Genomic DNA, 25169 nt, shown 5'->3' with positions numbered 1-25169 from the left:
AGCCGACTCAGCGACTTTTTAGATAGCTGGAGAATGCTTCCTAATGGTTGCAGGTGTGTAGGGGTTTTCTTGACATTTTCAGTAAGAAAGTGAATGCTGTGCCATAGGAAAGCTTTATCACTGGTGCACGTTGGTAGCCAACCAAATACTTGAGTGTCAAGTATGGTATCTAGTGATTGGAGAATAACCGTAATAATTACAATTACAGTTGTAGTTAAAGTGAAGTTTGTATCAAAATTTCTGTTTCAAACATGAACTTTTAGGAGGTGTATCTGCAGTGCTTCCTCCTCAGATGTGATTTCTCTGAAGCAGTGGTTCTCTATAACTGACTTGACTCACAATGCATCTGATATTTCAGTTTACTGAGAAATCCACTGAGAAAGCTGTTAAGTTTGCCTGGCATTAAAGATGTTCCTACATTGTTAAATAGATCTTATTAGATATAAAATGTCAGGAGATATTTTATTTTGAGACAGTTTCGTTCTTGTTGCCCAGGCTGGAGTCCAATGGTGTGATCTCGGTTCACCACAACCTCTACCTCCCGGGTTCAAGTGATTCTCCTGCCTCAGCCTCCCAAGTAGCTAGGATTACAGGCATGTGCCACCACCCCTGGCTAATTTTGTATTTTTAGTAGAGAAAGAGTTTCTCCATGTTGGTCAGGCTGGTCTGGAACTCCTGACCTTAGGTGATCTGCCCGCCTCGGCCTCCCAAAGTGCTGGGATTACAGGCACGAGCCACCTCACCAGGCCCCAGGAGATTTTTTTGTGTTGTGGTGTGCCAACAAAATAAGCCTAGGCAGGGAAATTCCTTCTGGTGGTAGGAATTGTTAGTACTGAATAGACTAGCTGCGAGGTAAAGAAACCCCACGGTGTTTTCTATCAGTTCAGAAATCACTGTGACCTCAGTCTTTTGCTGTGAAATAACATGACCATTAAGAAAGTAGGCTTAAATAATGTATTTTGGGTATGTCGAGGGGGAAGGACAGTTACGATCTGTTCCAAAGTGAACATAACACATGATCCGTCTGTCAAGCCTTTAAAATTTATAGTGCTCTTCTGTTAATCTCAAGATTTTGAGTTATTGTGACATACTCTTAAAACCTGCAGTGCACCAAAAGGCATATTTTTAAAGCATCTTGAAATTAATAATGTAATATCTACTTTTTCAGAATAGCAGTTTTTACATTCTGAAGACTTGACTGCTCTCAGCCACTTCTGAGTTCTCTATTTTCAAAGGACAATTTGTAACTCCATAAAGGAAATCTGTAAATAAGAGAAGAGAGTGAATATCTTTTAACAGTGTTTTTCCTGATCTTTTCTAATATCTTCGTTGTGGTTCTGTCCTTTAGTTTTTGGTTAAATCCTGAGGTTTACTTCTGCCTGTATCTTCCCAAACTATTAATCTGTTCACAGTCACTCTCCCATTTAAACCCTTCAACAGCCCCCCTACCTTCGTAATAAGGTCTCCTTAGCTTGGTATCCAGAACACTTCAATACCGGCCTTTGACCCCTGTTCTCCTTCCCCCATCTCTGTTTGTGCTTCACTGAGCTGCAATGAACAGCTCTTGGCCCCTTGAAATCTCTCCAGTCTCCTTGTCTCCCTCTGCTGGAATATTCTTCTCTCACTTCATCTGATCATTGCCTTCAAAACTCAGCTCATTTTCTTATTTCCTTGCCCTTTTCATGTCCCTTGTTTCCTTCCAATTAAATTAATGTTCCAGACTCAAAAGAAAAACGGCTCAGCTCAGGCATTATCTTGTCTGGAAGGCTTCCCTAGTCCTCCTGCCTCCTACAGACTTGTCTGGTACCCTGTACATTCGGGATTTGGCACACTGTGTCTCGTCTGTGGCCTCCACTGCACGATGAGACCGTAAGTGTGTGGCTTGATGGAAAGTTGTTCAATCTTTTGTGCTGGTACAGTGCTGGGCATGGCACTGTTACAGAGGAAGTGAGCCACTTAAATCCTGCCCTTAGGAGCTTTTATTCTAGTTGCACTTGACCCTGCCAGCTGTGAGACACCTCCCAGTAGTGCATACCAACTTTCAAAGTCTACTTAATTGTATCTTAGCGTCTGATTCCAGTCTTATTTCTTGAAGGAGGGGAGTGTCTCTAATGTCTTATTTTAGCACCCAGAGACCAGGTAGGCATCATTTTTGTCCCAAATTCTGGAAGGAATGTGCATTTGGCACATATTACTTCCCTTTTTTTCTTGTACACCTTTCACCTTTTTTTTAAGTTTGATGTGTTTGAATAGTAAGGGTTTAAGAGATTAAGATTAAATTTCAACTTTGTCTATTGTGCGTATAGCCTAAGGAAAACAAAAAGTTAAAGAGGAAAAATACATTGCCTCTAAAAAGAAGACTCATTATTAAACTTTTTTTATTTTTAATTGTTTTCAGAGACTGGGTCTCACCCTATTACCCAGGCTGGAGTGGTGATCACAGCTCACCATAGCCTTGAATTCCTGGGCTCAAGGGTTCCTCTTGCCTTAGCTGTCTCACTAGCTGGGACTGCAGGCCCGCACCAGCACACCTGGCTCATTTTCAAAAATTGTTTTGGAGAGCCATGGTCTCGACATCTTGCCCAGGCTGGTGTGGAACTCCTGGGTTCAAGCTAATTTTCAAAAATTGTTTTGGAGAGTCACGGTCTCACCATCTTGCCCAGGCTGGTGTGGAACTCCTGGGTTCAAGCAAATCTCCCGCCTTGGCCACCCTAAGTGTTGGGATTCCCATTGTGCCCAACCTAAACTTTTTTTTTTTTTTTCCTTTAATGCTGAGCTGTACACAAAAGAAAGTAAATGTCCTGGTCAAGCCTCGGAAAGAAGTATGCAAAGAAACTGGTGGCAGCCTGGATGTGATGGCTCATACCTGTGATTTCAGGGCTTTGGGAGGTGAAGAGGAGAGGACTGCTTGAGGCCAAGAGTTCGAGACCAGCCTGGGCAACACAGCGAGACCCTGTCTCTACAAATAAACATTTTATAATTAGCCGGGTGTGGTGGTACGCACCTGTAGTCTCAGCTACTTGAGAGGCTGAGGCAGGGGGATCTCTTGAGCCCAGGTGTTTGAGGCTGCAGTAAGCTAGGATCACACCACTGCTCTCCAGCCTGGGCTACAAAGTGAGACTCTGTCTCTAAAGAAAAACATGCTGGTGGCATTGTCAAGATTTGTCAATAAATAGCCATGACACTGGGCCCGGTGGTGCGCACCTGTAGTGCCAGCTGTTCAGGAGGCTGAAGTGGGAGAATCTCTTGAGCCTAGGAGTTTGAGCTCAGCTTGGGCAGCACTGCAAGACCCCAGTCTCTCAAAAAATAGGTCAATAAGGTTTATTTTAATTAAACAAGAAAAATAAATATCTGCTAAAATTTAAAGCTATTCTGTTCTTCCTCTCTCTCTTCTAGTGTTCTTGGGGAAGATCCCTACTAAGCCATTTTCCAGTGGCACCTCTTCCACCATGAATTCCTGAGGCAGTCTGATGGGGCTACTTTATTCCAGAACAATCACAGGGAGACCTTTTCTCCCAATAAATGCTCTTGTCTCTCCTTAATATATTCTCTTGCTTACAAAACACTGGTGTCTCCTTATCATGGTTTGGTTCTACCCCACTGGGCGCAAGAATTCTTGCCCAGGAGCAATTGAATTTTCTTCTTTCATGCTTTTTGAAACTTTGGTGTGGTAGAGCCAATTTTAAATCTTCTGCCCCATTTTTTTCATTGTTTTTCTCTCCTTTGAGAGAGTGATGAATAGACACTCTTGACAAAAGGATGAGTGAGGTATACGTGTATGTGTTGAAAGGTTCTGATGGATGCAACTAAGAGTACTTGGGGAACATGGCGAAACTTCCAGGCCCATTCAAGAGTCTTGTTTTCTTCCTGAGCTTCTATGTATTTATTATATTGCCCTATTAATTATTGAGATTGTGCCTTACCGTAAAAGGTGCTTTAAGTTGTTGACGCTATAATTTAAAATAATCTGGGCCACCTAGCGTGGTTAAGCCTGGAAAAAAAGGATGTCCTTCCTACCAGGGCAGATTGTATATAGATATGCAACCTGGTTATGCCTGTGCTAACCCCTACTCTGTTGAGTCTAGAAGTAATGCAGGTAAACGTTTTAGTTCTTTTTTTTTTTTTTTTTTTTTTTGAGACAGAGTCTCGCTCTGTCACCCAGGCTGGAGTGCAGTGGCATGATCTCGGCTCAGTGCAACCTCCGCCCCTCCAGGTTTAAGCAATTCTGTCTCAGGCTCTAGAGTTGCTGGGATTACAGGCACGTGCCACCACACCCGGCTAATCTTTTGTATTCTTAGTAGAGACAGGGTTTAACCATCTTGGCCAGACTAGTCTTGAACTCTTGACCTCGTGATCCACCCACCTCAGTCACCCAACGTGCTGGGATTACAGGCGTGAGCCACCGTGCCTGGCTTCTGTTCTGAATTTTTTTTTTTTAATTTGACTTTGTTTACTTTTATTTTTATTTAGAGACAGGGTTTCATTATTTTGCATAGGCTGGTCTTGAATTCCAGGGCTCAAGAGATCCTCTTGCCTCGGCCTCCCAAATGCTGGGATTACAGGCATGAGCCACTGCAACTGGCCTTAACTTTGAAATGAAGTTAGAAATGTACATTTTATTATTATTATTTTAATCATTTTAGAAACAGGTCTTGCTCTGTTGCCCAGGCTGGAGGGCAACAATGGTGCAATCATAGCTCACTGCAGCCTCCACCTCCAGGGCTCAAGTGATTTTCCCGCCTCAGCATCCTGAGTAGTTGGGACTACAGGTACTTGTCACCACAGCTAATTTTTATTTTTGTAGAGACAGGGTCTCACCAGTTGCCCAAGCTGATCTCGCACTCCTGGGCTCGAGTGATTCTCCTGCCTCGGTCTCCTACCGAGGTGGTCCAAAAGTGGTCTCCACCACTTTGGGAGGCCAAGGAGGGAGGACTGCTTGAGCCCAGGAGATCAAGACCATCTCGGGCAACATAGACCTCGTCTCTACTAAAAATAAAAAAACAACTTAGTCGGGCATGGTGGCACTCGCCTGTGATCCCAGCTACTCAGGAGGCTGAGGTGGGAGGATCCCTTGAATCTGGGAGATTGAGGCTGCAGTGAGTTGTGATTGAAGCACTGCACTCCAACCTGGGTGACAGAGTGAGACCCTGTTTCAAAACAAACAAACAAACAAAAATATTTGTTTCCAAATGGCACGCAAGGAAGGTAGTAATCCCTGAGTGTTAAGCCAGCAGATTTTGCCACTTCATTTTGTGTGCTAACTCAAGAAATCAGGACACCTGATGAGTTGAGGTGTTCAAGCTAAAGCTCTGCTATGCTCCCTCCTTCATAGGCTGTTCTGCTTGGGCCTCCTAGTGATGGAGGACTGCCTCTTTGCTCGCTAGAGTCTCTAGTTTTCTTTTTCTTGCTTTTTTTTTTTTTTTTTTTTTTTTTGGAGACAGAGTCTTACTCTGTCGCCCAGGCTGTGGCACCATCTTGGCTCAGTGCAACCTCTGCCTCCTGGGATCAAGCGATTTTCATGCCTCAGCCTTCTGAATAGCTGGGATTACAGGCATGTGCGACCATGCCCGGCTAATTTTTTGTATTTTTAGTAAAGACGGGATTTCACCACGTTGTTCAGGCTGGTCTCGAACTTCGGACCTCAAGTGATCTCCCCTCCTCAGCCTTCCAAAGTGCTGGGATTACAGGTGTGAGCCACCACGCCCGGCTGTAGTTTTCCATTCGCCACAGTTTGTGACAGTCTCCACATCGTGAAGTGACAAGTTCCCTTCCCTTTTCCTTCTGCTCCCATCACCTTTTTCTTCCTCATTTCTTTTTTGAATTATGCTGTCTTGAATTGGTGTCTAAAGGATGACATAGCAGACAAGGGGACTGACACGTTAACTCTCATGCGTTACTGAGGAATTTCTCAGTGCTCTGTCTGCATCATCTGCTCGCTCTCTCCTTCCTAGATGCTGCCTGCCAACCTGCTTTGAGAAATTGGAAATGAATTGGGGTGTCATCAGCCTCCCCTTGTACATATAGAGACAGCATCTCCAATGCCTTGATTTGCATAATAACAAATAGTGTTTTGCTTACCTACTTCCACACAAACTGCTGATATGGTTAGGATTTGGGAAAGGGGAAGAAGGGAGTTTTGGGTTTTGAGGAGTAGCTGGGACTTGAACAAAGAAGAGGTAGTAATGAACATTCCTGCAGTGAGGGAATTAGCTGAGGGAGAATAAGGCTTATAATAAATTAGGGATTGACAGACTGTCTGTAAAGGGCCAGATAGTAAATGTTTTAGTCATTGAAGACCTTAAGGTCTGTGTTGCAACTAATCAACTCCATCATTGTAGTGCAAAAGTAACCACAGACACTACAGATATGAATGAATGTGACTATGTTTCAATAACTTCTTTTTTTTTTTTTTTTTTGAGACAATGTCACTCTGTTGCTCAGGCTGGAGGGCAGTGGCTTGATCACAGCTAATTGCAGTCCTGACTTCCCAGGCTCAAGTGATCCTCCTACCTTAGCTTTCTGAGTAGCTGGGACTACAGGCACACGCCACCACGCCCCACTAATTTTTGTATTTTTTGTAGAGGTGGGGTTTCACCATGTTGGCCAGGCTGGTCTTGAACTGAACTTCTGGGCTCAAGCCATCCACCCTCCTCAGTCACCCAAAGTGTTGGGATTACAGGCATGAGCCACTGTGTCCAGCCCAAAATAGTCTTTTGATTTTTTTCCCCAGTCATTTAAAAGTGCAAAACATTCTTAGCCTTGGCGTGAAGGTCCTGGGGCCAACCTCATGACTGGTCTTGAGATGCCCAAGCCAGAGGCCCAGGAGCTCCTTTCCCAGGCAGGGGGTCAACGTGCTGCCTGCCTGTTCCCTAGTCACATGGTGACATTCCACCCTCCACTGTCACATCTCTGTGTGAGGAGGCCTTGCTGGGTACTTGGGGACCTCTGTGTGCTGGTGCCTTCCTGCCTCTGTTCCTCTCAGCCCTGACTAGCTCTGTCTTGGAATGGGTAACTACCCTTTATTCGAAAACATGCGGCAAGCCCTGGGCTGTTCTGAAAACTCAGGCATAGCGTTCTGATTTCTCCACCCACAAGGAGCCCCGGGCTTCCTGAGTCCTTGGGACAAAACAGCCCCACAGACTGCTGCCCCCCTCCCCGGGCCCAGGTGAACACCCCAGGCAGGGGTGGGGCTGAGGTTGCACCTTGGAACCTACCCTCCACCAGGCCCAGGTGAACATCCCAGGCAGGGGTGGGGCTGGGGCTGCACCTTGGAACCTACCCTCCACCAGGGTTGTGGTGGGGCCCTCCGTGCCACCTCGGTAAGAACCTGCCTGTCATCTGCGGCCCAGGTGGTGTGACAATGACCTTTGCCCTCCCCCTCCTTCCCACAGGTCCCGCACCTCAGCTGCAGAGAGAGATGGCGGTGTTGAGTGAGAGGCCGCAGCGCATGAATAGATGCCCTCCCCACTCCACGCACCCCCTGGTGGCTGAGGAAAGTCTAGGCTGGGGCACAAATGGGCCTTGGGGTGATATCGGAGCCCGGGATCCTTCCTATGTCCAGGGCACCTGCTTTGTCACTGAAGGCTCTGACAAACTCACAAGCATCTGGGAAACAGGTGCCCTGTTTCTTTTTCACAGCCTCCTGGTGGCCCCCAGGCCTTTGTTAGGGAGGCTCTGCCAAACTGCACATCTAGGTACCAAGTAAACACCTAGGACTCAGAACTCCAGACATCAGGCCCCATGTGAAAACCCAGGTCCAGGAAATCTGGGTCCCAGGAAGTCCTCAGTCACCAGGAAACACTCAGGCCTCAGCTGGATATCTGGTCCCAAGTTGACACCAAGGCCTCAGGTGAACACCAGGCACTAAGAAAACATCAGGCCCCAACTGAGATCAACCCCTTGGTGGTCTCCCGAACCCGACCTAAATACCAAGCCCCAAGTTTACAGAGGGCCCCAGGTCACATCAGGCTCCAGGTAGACACTGGACTCCAAGTAGACTTTAGGCCCCAGGTTCACAGCCACACCTCAGGAGAACACCTCACCCCAGGTAGCTGTAAGACTCCATCCAGACATCAGTCCCCAGCTGGACATCAGATTCCAGGTAAACACCAAGACCCAGTTGGGTATCTAATCCCTGGGTGAACACCAGGTCCTGGATGAACATCGGGACCCAAGTGGATACCCAGGCCCCTGGGAAACATCAGGCTCCAGGTGGACACCAGGAACCATGTGGACAACCAGGTTCAGAGGTTCCACATAAACACCGAGTTTTCAAGTGGGTATTGAGCCCGTAGGTGTACACACCAGTCCCTCAAATATCGAAAGGTCACATATTCTCTGGCCAAATGCAATACAGTCATCTCCCCCAAAAATATGTATTTGGGAAACTGAAAAGTATACTTCTCAAACAATCTCAAGAAACTCTTAATAGAAGGCCAAAGACACACCGAAAGAACCAACCATGAAACTCCTGCATCCAACATGAGCACAATACTGCTCAACTAGCCCCAGAGCAAGACCCGCCGCAGGCTTTGCATGGAGGACGCGCAGATTAGAAGGGAAGAATGGAAATGTGGGACCTGGGATTACAATGTAAGAAAAGAGGAAAAGGCAACCATGCGTGCCAAGAAACCCAAGAAAGAAAGGGTGATATGGAGAAATAACTAACCCAGGCCCGGTTTCCAAAGAAACATTAGAAACCACACTGCGAAATGAAGTGGCAGGCCGAATCAAGCCAGCATCTGTGTAGATTTTCAAGTGTGGGTCTCTCCCAGATGGCTTAAAAGCCTACAAATTGCAAAGGCCACCCTGAACATGTCCAACCCACCTTGCAGAAATTCACCACTGAGAAAAGATACAGAAACCAGTGCAGTTCCAGAGCTTACCTTGGAGAAGCTTCCTGCAGTCCCTGGGCATCACTGGCTGCCTCTGTGGCTTTCCCCGAGGGCCCGTGGCCTTGGCCCAGCCCCCTCCCTCAGCTCTGGTGCGTGGCCACTGATGACCTGAGTGGCCAGGGCCGGGATCCTGGCCCTCTCAAGGAGCCACCCTGCATGCTCACAAATGGTCCTGGCAGCTGGCATCGTGGTGCTCTCTCACTGTTGGGCACCGCATCCTTTCCCATGGACAGTCTGGTGGGGCACGGCTCTGGGACCCCAAGGTCAGCACCCGCCTGAGATCTTCATGCCATGGCCAAAGCACTAGGGGCAACTTACCCAGGCACCACCTGAGCCACGATGGCGCCTTCCTCACAGCCTGTGCGGGAGGGTGAGGTTGAGGTCCTGGATGATGAGGGGCGGGGTCAGGGAAACTCCCCACCCATTCTCCCCAGGAAGGGGGCAGGTGCATGGGAGCACACCCCCTGCAGGTGGACATAAGGCCCCGGTGGACACGGAGGCCACAGGAAAATGTCAGGACACAGACGCTGGACATCAGATACCAGGTTGACGCCAGGCGCCGGGTGGACACCAGATCCCAAGGGGACCCCAGTCCCTGCACGGACAGCAGGTCCCAGGTGGATAAATCAGGTCACAGTTTGGCACACAGGCCCCAGGTGGACCCAAGGCCCCAGCTAAATATCAGGACCCAGGTGAACGACCAGGCCTCAGGTAAATACCAGGCCCGAGGCAGACACAAGGCCCCAGGTACATACCAGTCCCCAGGCTGAAACCAGGCCCTAGGTGAACATCAGGCCCCAGGTGGACACCAGACCCAAGGTAAATACCATCCCCAGGTAAACACAAGACCACAAGCAGATTACAGGTCCCAGAAAAACACCCAGGGCCCAAGAAGAAATCAGACCCTAGGTGAACGCTGGTCTGTAGGTGGACATCAGGCTGAGTATCCACCTGGGACCTGCTGTTCACGGGGTGGGGGCCTATGTCCACCGACTCTGGGCACGTATTGTTCATCTGCGGTCTGGTATTCACCTGGGCCCTTAGAGTCAACCTGGGACCTGATGGCCACCTGGGGGGCCTCATGGTCACTTGAGGCCTGGTGTCCTCCTGGGGCCTGATGTCAACACATGCAGTATAGGTATCTACCAGGGGCCTGATGTCCACCTGAGGTCTGCGGTTCACCTGGAGCCTTGGTGTCACCCTAGGACCTAATGTCCACCTGGAGCCTGGTATCCATCTAAAGCCTGTGGTCTGCCTGGGGCATTATTATGTCACTTGAACACTAAGTATCCAACTGGGGCCTGATTTTCACCTGAAGTCTATTATCCACACGAGGCCTGGGTATCCGCCCAAAGCCTTGGTATCCTCCTTGGGCCTGAAGTCCATCTGTGACATTCTGTCCCACTGGGGCCTGGGTGTAAACCCGGTGCCTGATGTATACCTCAAGTCCAGTGTGCACCCAGCTGGGACCTGATGGCCACCTGAGGCCCTAGATTCACCTGGAGCCAGGGTGTCCACTTGGGGCCTAACGTTCACCAGGAACGTAAGTATCCACCTGGGGCCTCATGTCTTCCTGGGACCTAGGTGTCAATGTGGGGCCTGGGCATCCACCTGGGGCCTGATGTTCAACTGGAGCCTGGTGTACACCTGGAACCTATTTGTTAACTAGGAACCTAATGTCCACCTGGTGCCTGATGTCCATGTGGAATCTGGAGTCCACCTGGGAACTGGCATACGCCTAAGACACAGTGTCAACCTGGTGTTGGCTGTCCAATGTTCACCAGGCTCCAGGTGGATGCCGGGCCCCAGATAAACTCCAGGCCCCTCGTGAACATCAGGCCCCCGGTGAACACACAGGCCCCAAGTCAAAACCAAAACCCCAGAGGTCCAGACTTCAGATCCCATGTGGACATCCAGGCCCCAGGAAGTCATCAGGCCCCAGCGGACACTCAGGCCCCCAGGTGGACATTCAGCCCCAGGTTGACACCCAGGCCTCTGGTGAAGAGCAGGCCAAGGAGAATTCCAGGCCCCAGGTGAATAGCAGGCACTGGGTGGACAGCAGGATCCAGGTGGATACAAGGCACCCAGGTGGATACATGAGACCCTGCTGAACATCAGGCCCCACATGGACACTCAGGCCCCAGACGGACACTGGGCCTCACAAGGATATGAAATTCAAATAAACACTAGGCCTCAGACTGAAACCAGGTCCAAGGAGGACACCAGACTGCAAGTGACAACCAGGCCCCAGGTGGCTATGTGGGCCCCAGGTGGAGAACAGGTACCAGATGGACAAATGAGGCCCAGGTAAACACCAGGCCCCAGAAGAACTACAGGCACAAGGTAGACACAGGCCCCAGGTGCACATCAGATCCCACGTGGATATCTAGGACCCAGGTGAACAAAAGGCCCAAGGTGAACATTCAGTCTCCAGGAGGGCACCAAGCCCCAGGCAGACACCAGGACCCAGGACGAGACCAATATACAAATGGACATCAGGCCTCAGGTGGATACCAGAGACCAGGCAGCCTGATGAGGCTCCAGGTGGACACCAGACTGCTGGTGGTAACAGCCTCCCAGCTGATACCCAGGCCCCAGTGAAACACCCAGGCCACAGGGAGACAGCAGGAAGCTACTACACGACCCAGAGGTACATCAGGTTACACATGGACACCCAACCTTCAAGTGGATCCCAAGTCCCCAGTCGTAAACACCAGTCCTCAACAACCGAAAGGTAACATTCTCCGGCCAAATGCAACAGAGGAATCTCCCCATAAAATACGTCGGATGGAGAGTTCTTGGACGTTGAAGGTCAGGGCCAGGGAAACTCCGCACTCATTCTCCCCAGGACAAGGGCCACTGCATGAGGACACCCCCCGCCAGGTGGACATAAGGCCCCAGTGGAGGCCAAGGACCCAGGAAAACATCAGGCCACAAACAGACACTGGACATCAGACACCACATTGACAGCAGGTCCCGGGTGGACACAAGGTCCCAAGGGGACTCCAGTGCCTGCATGGACATCAGGCCCCAAGTGGACAAATTACGTCACAGTTTGGCACACAAGCAGACCCAAGGTGGACACCAGGCCCCAGCTAAGTATCAGGCCCCAGGTGAACACCCAAGCCCCAGGTAAATACCAGGCCCTAGGTAGACACAAGGCCCCACGTACATACCAGGTCCCAGTTGGGACATCAGACGTCTTGGTGTATGTCAGGTCTCAGATTGACACACAGGCCCCGGTGGAACACGAGGCCCCACTTGAACTCCAGGGTTCTAGTGGATGTCCAGGCCCCAGGTAAATATGAGGCCCAAGGTGAACACAGGAGGTCCCAGATGGACATCAGACCCCAGGTGAGCGCTCAGTCTCCATGTAGACATCAGGCCTCAAGTAGACACCGGTCCCAAGATGGACATCAAGCCTCTGGTGGACACGGTCTCAACCTGTACATCAAGCACTGGGGTCACACCCAGGCCACAGCTGGATACAAACCCATAGGTGGACAGTTGTCCCACAGAGGATACCAAGGACTCAGGTGATCATCCAGCATCAAGGGGAACATGAGGCCCTATGGAGGCAGCAGGCACAGGATGGATATCAGACTCAGGTAAACACTGAGGCCCCAGGAGAACAACAGGCCCGAGGTGGATACCCAGGGTATCTAGGACCAAGGTAAACAACAGCAACCAACTAGATACCCACTCCCCAGGTAGAAACCCGGCCCCAGGCAGAAACCAGGCCCCAGCAGGACACCAGGAAGTTCTGCTGAATATAGAATCAACATATGATCCAGCAGTTCTACTTCTGGGAATCTACCCCTGAAAGTACAGTCTCAGAATATTTGTACCTTCATGTTAATAGCAACAGTGTTCACAATGTTAATAGCAATAGTACTCACCATGGTCGGAAAGTGGATGTAACTATGTAACCACCAATGGATGAATGCATAAACAAAACATGGAGGCCGGGTGTGGGGGCTCACGCCTGTAATCCCAGCACTTTGGGAGGCCAAGGCGGGCAGATCAAGAGGTCAGGAGATCGAGACCATCCTGGCTAACACAGTGAAACGCCATCTCTCCTAAAAATACAAAAAATTAGCCGGGCATAGTGGCAAGAACCTGTAGTCCCAGCTACTTGGGAGGCTGAGGCAGGAGAAAGGCATGAATCTGGGAGGCAGAGCTTTCAGTGAGCTGAGATTGTGCCACTGCACTCCAGCCTGGGCAACAGAGACTTCATGTCAAAGAGAAAGAAAAAAAAAAATGTAGTATAGATACACAATGGCATGTTACTCTCAGCTATAAAGGACAAAAATTCTGACACATCCAACAACATGAAATACATTATGCTATGTTAAACCAGTCACAAAAAGACACATACTGTACAATTCCACTTACACGGGGTACCTAAAGTTAGAGACAGAAAGAAGGGTGATTGGCAGGAGGGGAGGGTGGGAAGGGAATGAACAGTTGTATAACGAGCTCAGAGTCTGTTTTGCAGGATGAAAAGAGTTCTGGGACTGAGTGCACAGTGCCATTAATAGGCTTAACAACGCTGAATGGTGTGCTTAAACATTAAGATGATAAATATCATTTTGAGTATTTTAACACAACTCTTAATAATTTTTAAAATAATTTCAAAAATATCCCCAATGATTCTTATAAAAATTCCTTCAAGAACTCTTACATGAATAAAGTTCTTTCCTCTAAATTTGCTCTACTGTATCAAATTATGTTTGGAAGGATAAGTTATAAGGCAATATTTTGACTAGTAAATATATATTGTAAAATACTTTTCATATCACTTTATAATTGGTCTACTTAATTAAGGTGTTTTCTATAACTCTTCCCACATATGACTATTTGTAAATTTGTATTATAAACAAAATTCTAATGTATTGTTTATTGTTTAAATAAAGCACTGAAAAGCTGGTGAATACTTCAATAATTTACTGTTAATTCAAAACATTATTTCTTCTCAGAATACATTTTCTGTAAAGACATATTAGGTTATTTTACTTCTCACATAACTGCATGTCTAGTTCTTTCAACAGGGCAAGAAGTGTCACTTTTGTGCAACAGGCTCCAAATTATCAGTTCATCCCATAGGAATTTGTATAAAAGGATAAAGTTAATGAATGCTAGAAAATGTATCTAGCACTTAGATTCATCAGTCATACACTGCAAGAATAAACAGCTTTCATCTTGTTTTGGTTCTCTGCTTTGAAACGTAAGCATATAGGTTGTTATGGAAAGCATGGATTAAACTAAACTATGTAACACCGTTTTCTTTAATTTCAGAAATTATATTAAAATATTAATCTTGTAAAAATATTCATTCACTCAAACATTTATTTGTTTCTCCTCTGAACAGCACCTGTCTTAGATGACCTGATGCTATTCGGAGGAGAAAAAATAAATGTTTGAGTATATATGCATATATTTTTAAACATGGCAAATGTGATATGCAGTATTTCTCATAGATTAAGACAAAAACTCAAAATCAGTAATATTCTTCAATGTTTAAAATTATAATGCATTTTGCTGGATTACCACACTCTACTCTGTTATGAAATCATTTTTGTACTCACAATATCAACATATCTTAAAATACAAAAGAAGGTACCATCACAATTTCCGACCTACTCAAAACCTAATGGCCTGGCCATGGGCTGATACAGTAAGCCTTCTGTGACTCAGATTTCTCTGACGTAAAATAAACAAGTTGGACTGGACAATGGCACTAGTCATTTATTCCACATTTTACAAAGCAGTTTTTAGAATAGAAAGCATAAGTCCTCGGGGATTCTGAAACAGGTTATATTTGACAAGTGATTCAAACTTCTGTGAGACTTGCTTCATAAACTCCACAAAGGGAGTAAGGAGATAATGACATAATAAACATATATTGAATGCATTTTTAGTAAGTTCTCTCACTTAGTCCTCATAGAAACCTTAAAACAGTACTATTGTCAGCCCAATATTGAATCCAAGATTTGAATACAGTATCCAATTTGCTAACTTATCAAAAGTTCTAATAATCAATAATGTTTTTCCTTGCACCAAAGTAATTTTTTTTGACATTTTCACATATCGATTTCTTTTTTCCTAACTATAATTTTGGATTTATGTACAAGTACACAGATACCACTTTATTTTTCATGTTTACCTTGAAGGGTAGAAAACAAAATCATGTTTTATAAATGTGGTATAAAATTCTACATCTTCTCATGATGTCATGTCAATAATCCAGACACTAAACCAACTGTAACAAGGTAGTGCAAGCTTTAAACATCCAAATAAGAATAAATCTGAGCCAACACCTTGATGACATGGGAATGTGCTGATATCATGTTAGACTGATGTGGCAGCAATCCAAGGTACATGATTATTCAAATTAAAACATAAAAAGGACAAAAGGTGCGGATTTTCTGGGCTACATCACAGAATATTTGGTGAAACCATAATACAGATTTGAGTGTAGGGGATTTTTAATAGATAACAAGTAATTCTTCATAGTGATTTGAGAAAGTATGAGAACATATGGAAAAAGCTTAGTAATTTAAGATTTACTTTTCTAAAACCATGTAGACAAAGATTAAATGTTATCCTTGCATTTTGAGCATTATAAATATAAAACATACAATGTTAAATACTGATCTCCCTGCCTGACCTGGGTTTAGATATTGAGTATTTCCCATTTTATAGAAAGAAACTTTCAAAGTTTTGTCAATACTTAAGTATATACTATTATTCCTCACCAAAATCTTCATGAAATTTAAAAGGCTGCTACTAAAAGTAGTTTTTTTCTTCCTCAAATATGCTAAAACATGTGAGCTTGGATTAACCTTCAGATTTTCAAGGCATGAAAGATACACAAATAGAGTACCCAAGAATATGTTTTAACACATTTAGGATAAGTTTGTTTCCAGCTGTGACAGGAATACCTTTGCGTTTCAGGCACTGAAGAAAAATAAGCAAACATAAAGGGTGTTCTGGGTCAAGTTACTTCTTAGTACAAATAATACATTGTGTCAATCAATTTTTAAGCCAAATTCTTTTTTTTTTTTTTTTTTTTTTTTTTGAGACGGAGTCTCGCTCTGTCACCCAGGCTGGAGTGCAGTGGCCAGATCTCAGCTCACTGCAAGCTCCGCCTCCCGGGTTTACGCCATTCTCCTGCCTCAGCCTCCTGAGTAGCTGGGACTACAGGCGCCTGCCACCTTGCCCGGCTAAGTTTTTGTATTTTTTTTTAGTAGAGACGGGGTTTCACTGGGTTAGCCAGAATGGTCTCGATCTCCTGACCTCGTGATCCGCCCGTCTCGGCCTCCCAAAGTGCTGGGATTACAGGCTTGAGCCACCGCGCCCGGCCGCCAAATTCTTAAAATCATTCAAAAAACACTTGCATTTTATAATTGTCAAATAATGCATTTATGTAATAGAAGATGCAACAAAATTTAGAAATAAAAAATCTCACACTATATTCCAAGTACCCAAATAAGAAAGAAGAAATTTGCAAATTAAGGAATTATTAATGTTGCTCAGACACATGCCTTACTTTTACTCTGAAATTCACTTTAACTGCTTGACATATAATTTAATACTTAAAAATCATACACCTAAGTTGTTTAATAGTATTTATAGAATGTTACTTTTCTGGGTAGACATGTTTCACACAATAGTTTTCAGTTAATGCTGAGCATCCACTTAATAATTTCAATCATAATTTGATTCATGATTAATGGATTAATAATTTATTCAGTAACTTAGATGCCATACAAAACACTGAAAGGAATAATCTAATAGTTGCTCGTTGTACAATCCTGCCCATTAGTAATACTAAGCCGAGAATCTGATTGCTATTCCACTCTGTTGAATTACATGTTTCCATGTGTGTGATTTTGGTTCAACACTAAAAAACTCGATACGCAATGTCATGCTTTTTCCTTTTCCTTTTTTTTTTTTTTTTTTTAACAAACACCTCAATCACTTGGGAAGTTGGTTAGTACAATACAGAGAACACAGGGAGAAAGTATAAAATGGCACTGAACACCAATGCCAATACTATATTATTATGGTTATAACAAAGGATATTATTAATATTTGTATTATTTGTTTTTTTTAAGAACATAAATCAATGCCATTAACTTGAAATTGAGGTGTATACAAAATACACAACCTTAACCAAGATACTTTTCATAAGTAACATCACATTTTAAAATATTGAAAACTGAGTATCTGTGCTGATTTGTATTTTGACTTAATGGAACAAGAAGAAAACAACATTCAACTAGGGAGGGTTACACTCTGATAAAAAAGCTCTTAAAATTCAAAATGTCTTCCTCTCCCTTTGTACTTACCACAGGCTACACAATGCCCTGAGAGGATTCATTAGGAGAAAAATATCATAGCTTTAATAACTTACTTTGGTAAAAACTAATGAGAAAGTAAATTGGAAGGTGAGACTTCATCTTTGTTTTTTTGTTTTTTGTTTTTTTTTTTTTGACTTTGAAAAAATCTGATTGCATTTTCTGAATGAAAAAGAAGTATTTCATGCTAAATTTAGACTGTTGGCCGGGCGCGGTGGCTCACGCCTGTAATCCCAGCGCTTTGGCAGGCCGAGGCGGGCGGATCACGAGGTCAGAGATTGAGCCCACCCTGGCGAACATGGTGAAACCCGTCTCTACAAAAAATACAAAAAAATTAGCCAGGCTTGGTAGTAGGCGCCTGTAGTACCAACTTCTCGGGAAGCTGAGGCAGGACAATGGGGTGAACCCGGGAGGCGGCGGAGCTTGCAGTGAGCTCAGATCGCGCCACTGCACTCCATCCTGGGCAACAGAGCGAGACTCCGTCTCAAAAAAAAAAAAAAAAAATTTAGACTGTTTAGCTTTCTACTATGTCAAGATACTTTCCAGATACTAACAGTACTCAGAACTGTGTAAAAGTGAACAACCAACACCATGTTTTAAAGAAAACAGTTTAAATGCAAGACTAAATCTTGGGGACATTACTAAATGTATTTCTTTTTTTTTTTTTTTTTTTTTTTGAGACGGAGTCTTGCTCTGTCGCCCAGGCTGGAGTGCAGTGGCCGGATCTCAGCTCACTGCAAGCTCCGCCTCCCGGGTTTGCGCCATTCTCCTGCCTCAGCCTCCGGAGTAGCTCGGACTACAGGCGTCCGCCACCTCGCCCGGCTAGTTTTTTGTATTTTTAGTAGAGACGGGGTTTCACCGTGTTAGCCAGGATGGTCTCGATCTCCTGACCTCGTGATCCGCCCGTCTCGGCCTCCCAAAGTGCTGGGATTACAGGCTTGAGCCACCGCGCCCGGCCACTAAATGTATTTCTAAGAAACCCTTCTCCAAGGTCAAAGTATTGGCAATTGTAATTTAAAATTTTATAATTTGTAATTACTGGAAATTTAACAATAGTTTCAAGAGCTAAGAATCAGATTGCTTTTTAAAACAGAACTTTTTTTTCCCTTGGGGACTCATACTTGACAACAACTCCAGTTAAACCTAATACTCCACCCAAATCCCAAATTCAAATGCATTATTTCACCTTGGAATAGTAACATTATAAAATGGAATTTCTAAATTATAATATATATACACATAATACACCATTTTAACTGTCACATTTACCAGAATTATTAAATCAAAAACAAATTCTACATTCAAGGGACAAATGATAAATGCTTTGTTTTAGGAGTCCATTCCATTCTTTGTTGTTTTCTACTCCCATATTTTAAAATTATGATCAAAGGACCAAAGGCCAAGTCAATCCCATTTCCCTGAACCCAACTGCCAGTAGGTACTGGCCCTACATACGCGTCCTTTAACAAGCCCCATTCTCAAAATGCCGGGGGTATTTATATAAGAACTTATTCCAAAGTGACTCTAAAATCCACATTCCCAAGATCTAGTATGGGCTATTCATGTGTTCCAAGGCATCTCCAACATGCAGGCAAACTTATCTGTTCATATTGAGGTAAAACAGACAAAAGACACAATATTAACAAAAGCTACACAATTAAAACTAACATTTTACTGCTTATTTAAGCTAATTATGTATTCTTACAAAACAGAGGCCCCTCAAGTCAATAATGTCTTTGATTTTAGTCACCCCCAAATTAAGACTCTTCCTTCAAAACCATTATTAGTTAACAAAAGTTTTAAAATGAAGAAAAATATTTTTTTCCAGAACCTGTATTTTGTGGTGTGATACAATTTCTTTTTATTCTTCAAACTTAGAAATAACTCATATATGGGTACTATTTGATATTTGTTTCAGATACCAAGCAATACCTACAGGATTCATAAATAGGATTTTCTGACACTGGCAGGGAAGTCTGCTAACATTTACAAAATACCAAAGACTCCTCTTTCAAACTTCAAAGATGGCTGAGAATTAACAGTTATGATTAGTTTTTCAGTACAAATAAAAAATTTAAATGTTGATTTTTTTTGGGGGCCAACATTTTAAACAGTCAAATTTTACTCTACTTCCAGTTTTCAAATCAAAACTAACAAAAAAACTAATGAAAATTACCCAACTAGCAACAAGTCCCATATCCCAATGTTATTTTTAAACCAATTATAACCTACTGCCAGTAATTATTTGTAAGTACCTGTTTCTTTTATTAAGCACTGGTCAGTTACATAAAAGAATAATTTGCAAGAATGACACTTGGCAATGGGTCACCTTAATGCTTCTGGAATAAACAGAAGCATTAACAAAACACCAGATCGTAAGCACTTTTAAATCTGTAATTTGAATTACCAAAATGATTTTTAAATGTTACTTTTCCACTGATAGATGGTAGGAAGTCTAGTCCCAGCTAACACAGTTGATTTTAAAAAACACATAAATACTACACTTGTGCTTTTTATATCATATGGAAACAGCTCCAGGCAGAGCACAAGTAGAAGAAAACCTGCCAAATCAAACTACTGTAAATAAAGTTCCTCTATGTACTCCAGAGAGAAAACCTCAAAAATAAAACTCAGAAGACCACCCACTGTCACCCCCCCATCCCAACAAAAACTACCCAAAACACTTTCATTTTGAACCTAACATTTCCCTAAGATGTTCACAGGAGAAGCTTTAAGGTACTTAAAGCTGCAGCAGTACAGTTGAAAGCGCCACACTACAGAGGAAACGCTCTAAAGGGTTCAGCAGCTGCCCACTCATCCCGAACCGCCCCCCATCTCAGTAACATGTAAAAGCTCCTGTTAAAGTTTTTTTCTTACACTAATAAAGGCATACTACCTAGTGTGCTAAAGATTACATCTAGCAGCCTTAGAGTAGTAGAGTGAAAATAGGAAGCCTACAGGAATGATCTAAATGCCTACTTAGAAGAAACAAAGCAGCAGACAAGACCCTTAGCCCTTTTGTCTATGTAGGGAAGCAGTTGAATTAAACTCAGATTTACCCACATTAACAAAAATTTAACAAAGCTTCCCCAAGACACCAGAATAAAACTTGACCTTTCCAGTCTAAAAGGCAGAGAGAGGCCTCTTCCATGTCCCAGAGTTGAATGAGTTCAAAGATTGGCAAATAAAGAAAAAAAGAAAGCATTACGGGTATGATGGGAACAAGCTTTGGAGTTTTCTAACGGTCACACCAAGTTTCTCCAGCACACGGGCACCCTTTTCCTGGTACTCTTGTTGGGTCATCCAAAAGTTGTCTTTGTCTTTCATGGTATCTGCTAGAACTGCACCACCCAGGAATACCATGTGCTTTCTGCGGGGTGGGTCTCCAATGCTGATCTCAAATTTAGAAAGTTTTTCCACATCACCCTTTAAAACTCCTTCTAAGTAAAGCTGTTTTAAGTTCTCGTTCCAACGGTGAATGCAGGCCACAATACATAGCAGACCCTCCAGAAAGCACAATGTATTTGTAGGATTCAGATTTGGTATCAGTGTCAGCTGCCTGAATTGCATTAAAAAGCAATTCAGCAACACCAGCTCCTTCAACATTGATCAAATAAGGCTGAAATAAAATTTCTGGTGCTTCAAATCTCTCTCCCCCAACTTTGAAGATATGTCCATCTGGGAGTGTATAAGATTCAACTAATACTGTGGTTTCTAAGGCCAGTTTCTGCTCTTGCTCAATATTATATCCCAAGTAACACAGTTTTTCTTTAATCATGTGAACCGTTTCAAAATCAGCAGGGTGGTTGAAGGCGTATCCTCGCAATAGAAGCAACACGCTTCTAGTTATATCCCTCCCAGCAATATCCAGTCTCCTGGTAAGATGAGGGAGAGAAAAGCCTTCATATACTGGGTAAATATGAGTCACACCATCTCCAGAGTCTACGGCTACACCAGTCAATAAACTTGGCGTGTACAAAGTCAGAACGGTCTGGATAGCTGCATACCCACTGGAAAACTGCGAAATCTCAATCATTACCTCTATAATCTTCTCTGTGTATTTGGTTGGGTTTATAGGAGGTTCTGTGAGCAAGATTTTACAATTTCTGGTATCTATATTAAGTTTCTCTGGTCCAAGCGTGTAGCCCTGCAGGTGTTTCATGTCATCCCAATTTCGTACTATGCCATTTCCCACAGGGTAGTTAACTTCTAACATTGATCGTAATTTGCTTGCCTCATCACCAACCATAAGATCCTTGTTCAATGTTTTCCACTTTGGTGGTTGATCTGGTAACAGGTCTTCCAACCAAAGCTGGGAAGAGGTGTTCTGGAAAGTTAGAGCCTGCACATCCACACTTCACAAACCCGGTGCTGTTGCCGCACACCACCCGCTTCCCGTCCTGGCTGTCCATCCTCCGCCAGGCGGAGAGCCGCTGCCGCCGCACAACCGACAGCCGCCGTCGGTGGGGCATTTTTTCTTCTCCCTCCTCCTTCTTCATCTTTCTGTTCAAATAAGTGGTCTTAATATTTCTTCTTACAGAAAAAGTTTAAATGTTTATTATAAATATATCTAAACCATTAATTTTGGCAGCTTTCAGGTAAAGTCCAGCACTTCATTTATACAAAATCTATGAGGTCAGTAGAGATCATCTAATCTAAAGTGGTGACATCATCCATTCAAGTCTTTGGCACAATCCCTCGCCAGTTAGAGCACAGCATGCCTGGATATGCCACTGGTGATCTTTATTTTTTTTTTTATTTTTTTTATTTTTTTTGAGACGGAGTCTCGCGCTGTGCTCCCAGGCTGGAGTGCAGTGGCGCGATCTCGGGTCACTGCAAGCTCCGCCTCCCGGGTTCACGCCATTCTCCTGCCTCAGCCTCCCGAGTAGCTGGGACTACAGGCGCCCGCCACCTCGCCCGGCTAGTTTTTTGTATTTTTAGTAGAGACGGGGTTTCACCGTGTTAGCCAGGATGGTCTCGATCTCCTGACCTCGTGATCCACCCGCCTCGGCCTCCCAAAGTGCTGGGATTACAGGCTTGAGCCACCGCGCCCGGCCGCCACTGGTGATCTTTAATAGAAGGTAGCTTCAAAAACTGGGCGATTTCTGCTACAGTCATGCATTCTTTAACATTTCATTTATTAACAAAACTCAAGCAAACCAGCTTTTCTTAGGTCTTCATGCGCTAACATTTTAGAGTTCTTCTCTAGTTACAGAAATCCTCTCTCTGTACTGTCCACAACTACTACTACAAACTCTGTGTTAGTATAGTAGGTGTTTCACGAAGAACGACGAGATTCTTGGCCACCAATATCCCACGTTAGGAAATGTGTATTATTAATCGCTAACTCTTCTACATGACTTCCTCTTGCAGGAGATGTATGTACAACTTCATTCATAGAAAATTGGTAAAGAATGGTAGTTTTCCCTGCATTATCCAGCCCAACAATGAAAACTTTGTGCTCCTGGTGATGGAACAGTCTCCATGTTCTGGTGAAGAAAATTCTCATTCTCGGGCACGGACCCCCGCTCCAGACACCCGGGCCGCCTGGACTCCCCTGGCTCAGGCTGAGGGAGAAGAGAGAGAGGCGCTGGAGCCTCCGCCTCTGCTGCTGCTTCGGTGCTCGCCGCGGGCCCGCTTCCAGGGAACCGGAGGGAGGCCCTAGCCCAGGCCGCCCTGCTGCGCGCAAGGTCCGCCCGCCGCCGCGGCACTTGCCTGGCTCGCCGAAATCTCTGCCAGGTCGTCTGCGAGGAGCCTCGTGGCCCAGCGCCCTCCCCCAGATCCTCTGGGGCGGCTGCACCAAAGTAATTCTTTTTCCAACACACAAGGTCCCTTGCTTACCTAACAGGACCAAATCAAGTGAAAGCGTGTTAAAACTGTAATCCACTATTCAAACATTACAAATGTAATTCACACATACAAAGTTGAATCCATGCCACTCTATACACAATGATACAACATTTTCAACATACAATTTTCTGATAAAATAATGTCGTGTCCTACATAATTAAAAAACTATCAAGATTTCTCTTTTCATCAATGAATTTGGCCTATTAAAATAAAACCATAAACATAACAGACTATGTGATAGTTTCCCAACATCTTTCTATCTATAAAGTTTGTGTAAGATTACATCTCACAAGAAGAAAAGTAAATATAAATAAAATAGAAGAGATGATGACTTAAAAATCAAAACACAGATCATGTAAGGGCTTGTGTAAAACTTACAAATGCTTCAACAAAGAATTATACTTTGAGAATTTTAAACTGTTCACATGATATGCTTTGGAAGCAGCATGTACTGTTAGAGATGTGACAATGAATAAAATGATAGAGTAATATAAATGAAAAATGGCCTCAAATCAGCAGCAGTAAGTAACCAATGTGGAAAACCAGATGGAGAATTAACTGCAATTCAATTATCTATATTAAAATGACTCCTAGATTTCTCAAAGAATTCAAGGTAGAACTACCATTCGATCCAGTAATCACACTACTGGGTATCTACCCAGAGGAAAAGAGGTCATTACATGGAAAAGACAGATGCACGTGCATGTTTATAGCAGCACAACTCACAATTGCAAAAATATGAAACCCATCAACCATGCCCATCAACCAACAAGTGCATAAAGAAAATATGATGTATATATACACCATGGAACACTACTCAGCCATAAAATGGAATGAAATAATGGCCTTTGCAGCAACCTGGAGGCAGCCAGAGGCCATTATTCTAAGTGAAGTAATTCAGGAGTGGAAAACAAAGTATCATATGTTCTCACTTGTAAGTGGAAGCTAAGCTATGAGGATGCAAAGGCATAAGAATGATACAATGGACTTTGGGGACTCGGAGGGAAAAGGAGGAGCAGGTGAGGAATAAAAGAGTATATATTGGGTGCAATGTACACTACTCAGGTACGCGTGCACCAAAATCTCAGAAATCACCACTGCAGAACTTACTTGTGTAAGCAAAAACCACCAGTATCCCAAAACTATTGAAAAATAAAAGACTCCTAGATGCAACTGGAAGCTATGCAACATACAAAGAGAAATTGACCATATGTAGCTGAAAAAATTTAAAAAATGAATTTTCAATGCAAAATGAATGTTGTACTTAAGGCGTTAGTTTTGTCATGGGAGATATGAGTGTGATTTTATTCACACTGTATTGCTACTGTGAAATGGACACAGACATTGTATTGTTTGGATGAATATGTGATTTTTTTTCTTGCCTAATTCAAACAGACCTTAGACAAAGGAAAGATACTCTTGAATAAAACCAATTTTGTTTCCACACATATTACTTTTTGCAGTAAAGGAGACTGAAAGTAGAGTTCACAAAATGTAATATAAACTATATAATAAACATGACACGGTACATTTAGAATTACAGTAATCAGAAACTTCAAGTTGAAAGAGCAATGAGATGATTTTATTGCCTGTAATATATATAAGAATTAAAGAAATTTATAGTATCTGATTGTAGTGTGAAACGTGGGAAAATTGGTACTGTACTATTACATAAAATTAATGAAATTATGATTTTTAACAGCATATTTGAGGGTGAAAATTGTCATATTTTAACATGTTCATTGATTTTGGATCAGCAATTCCAAATCTAAGAAGCTATCTGTCAGAAGCATGCTTAATAGCCCATAGTGATATAGGCTCAGAGGCGTTCATTATAACATTCTTTATGGCGGGTGAAGATGAGAAAAACCCAGGCTGTCTCTTGGTGGTGAATGTTTTAAAATACAAACCAACAGAAAATAACACTTCCCAAGGGAACATTCTTACAGTGACTATGACCTAAAACTTGTAACATTCATCACCTCTCAAATATGGTGAGCATATTTAATATATAGTTGCATTGTGAACTCATTAAATATTTGCATAATTATAAATAGAAAAC

At 43.7% G+C, this 25169-nt stretch overlaps 2 pseudogenes; both read right to left on the bottom strand.

The window, feature by feature from the left end:
- Positions 1-20461: 20461 nt before the first annotated feature.
- LOC112632397 lies at positions 20462-21669 on the bottom strand (annotated as a pseudogene).
- Positions 21670-21903: 234 nt separating this feature from the next.
- Positions 21904-22766, bottom strand: LOC112633748 (annotated as a pseudogene).
- Positions 22767-25169: the final 2403 nt, after the last annotated feature.

This window comes from Theropithecus gelada, chromosome 10 (assembly GCF_003255815.1).
Source record: "Theropithecus gelada isolate Dixy chromosome 10, Tgel_1.0, whole genome shotgun sequence".
Classification (NCBI taxonomy): Eukaryota; Metazoa; Chordata; class Mammalia; order Primates; family Cercopithecidae; genus Theropithecus; species Theropithecus gelada.
The sequence above is the reverse complement of the archived record's forward strand: the minus strand, read 5'-3'. Positions and strand labels throughout refer to the sequence as shown.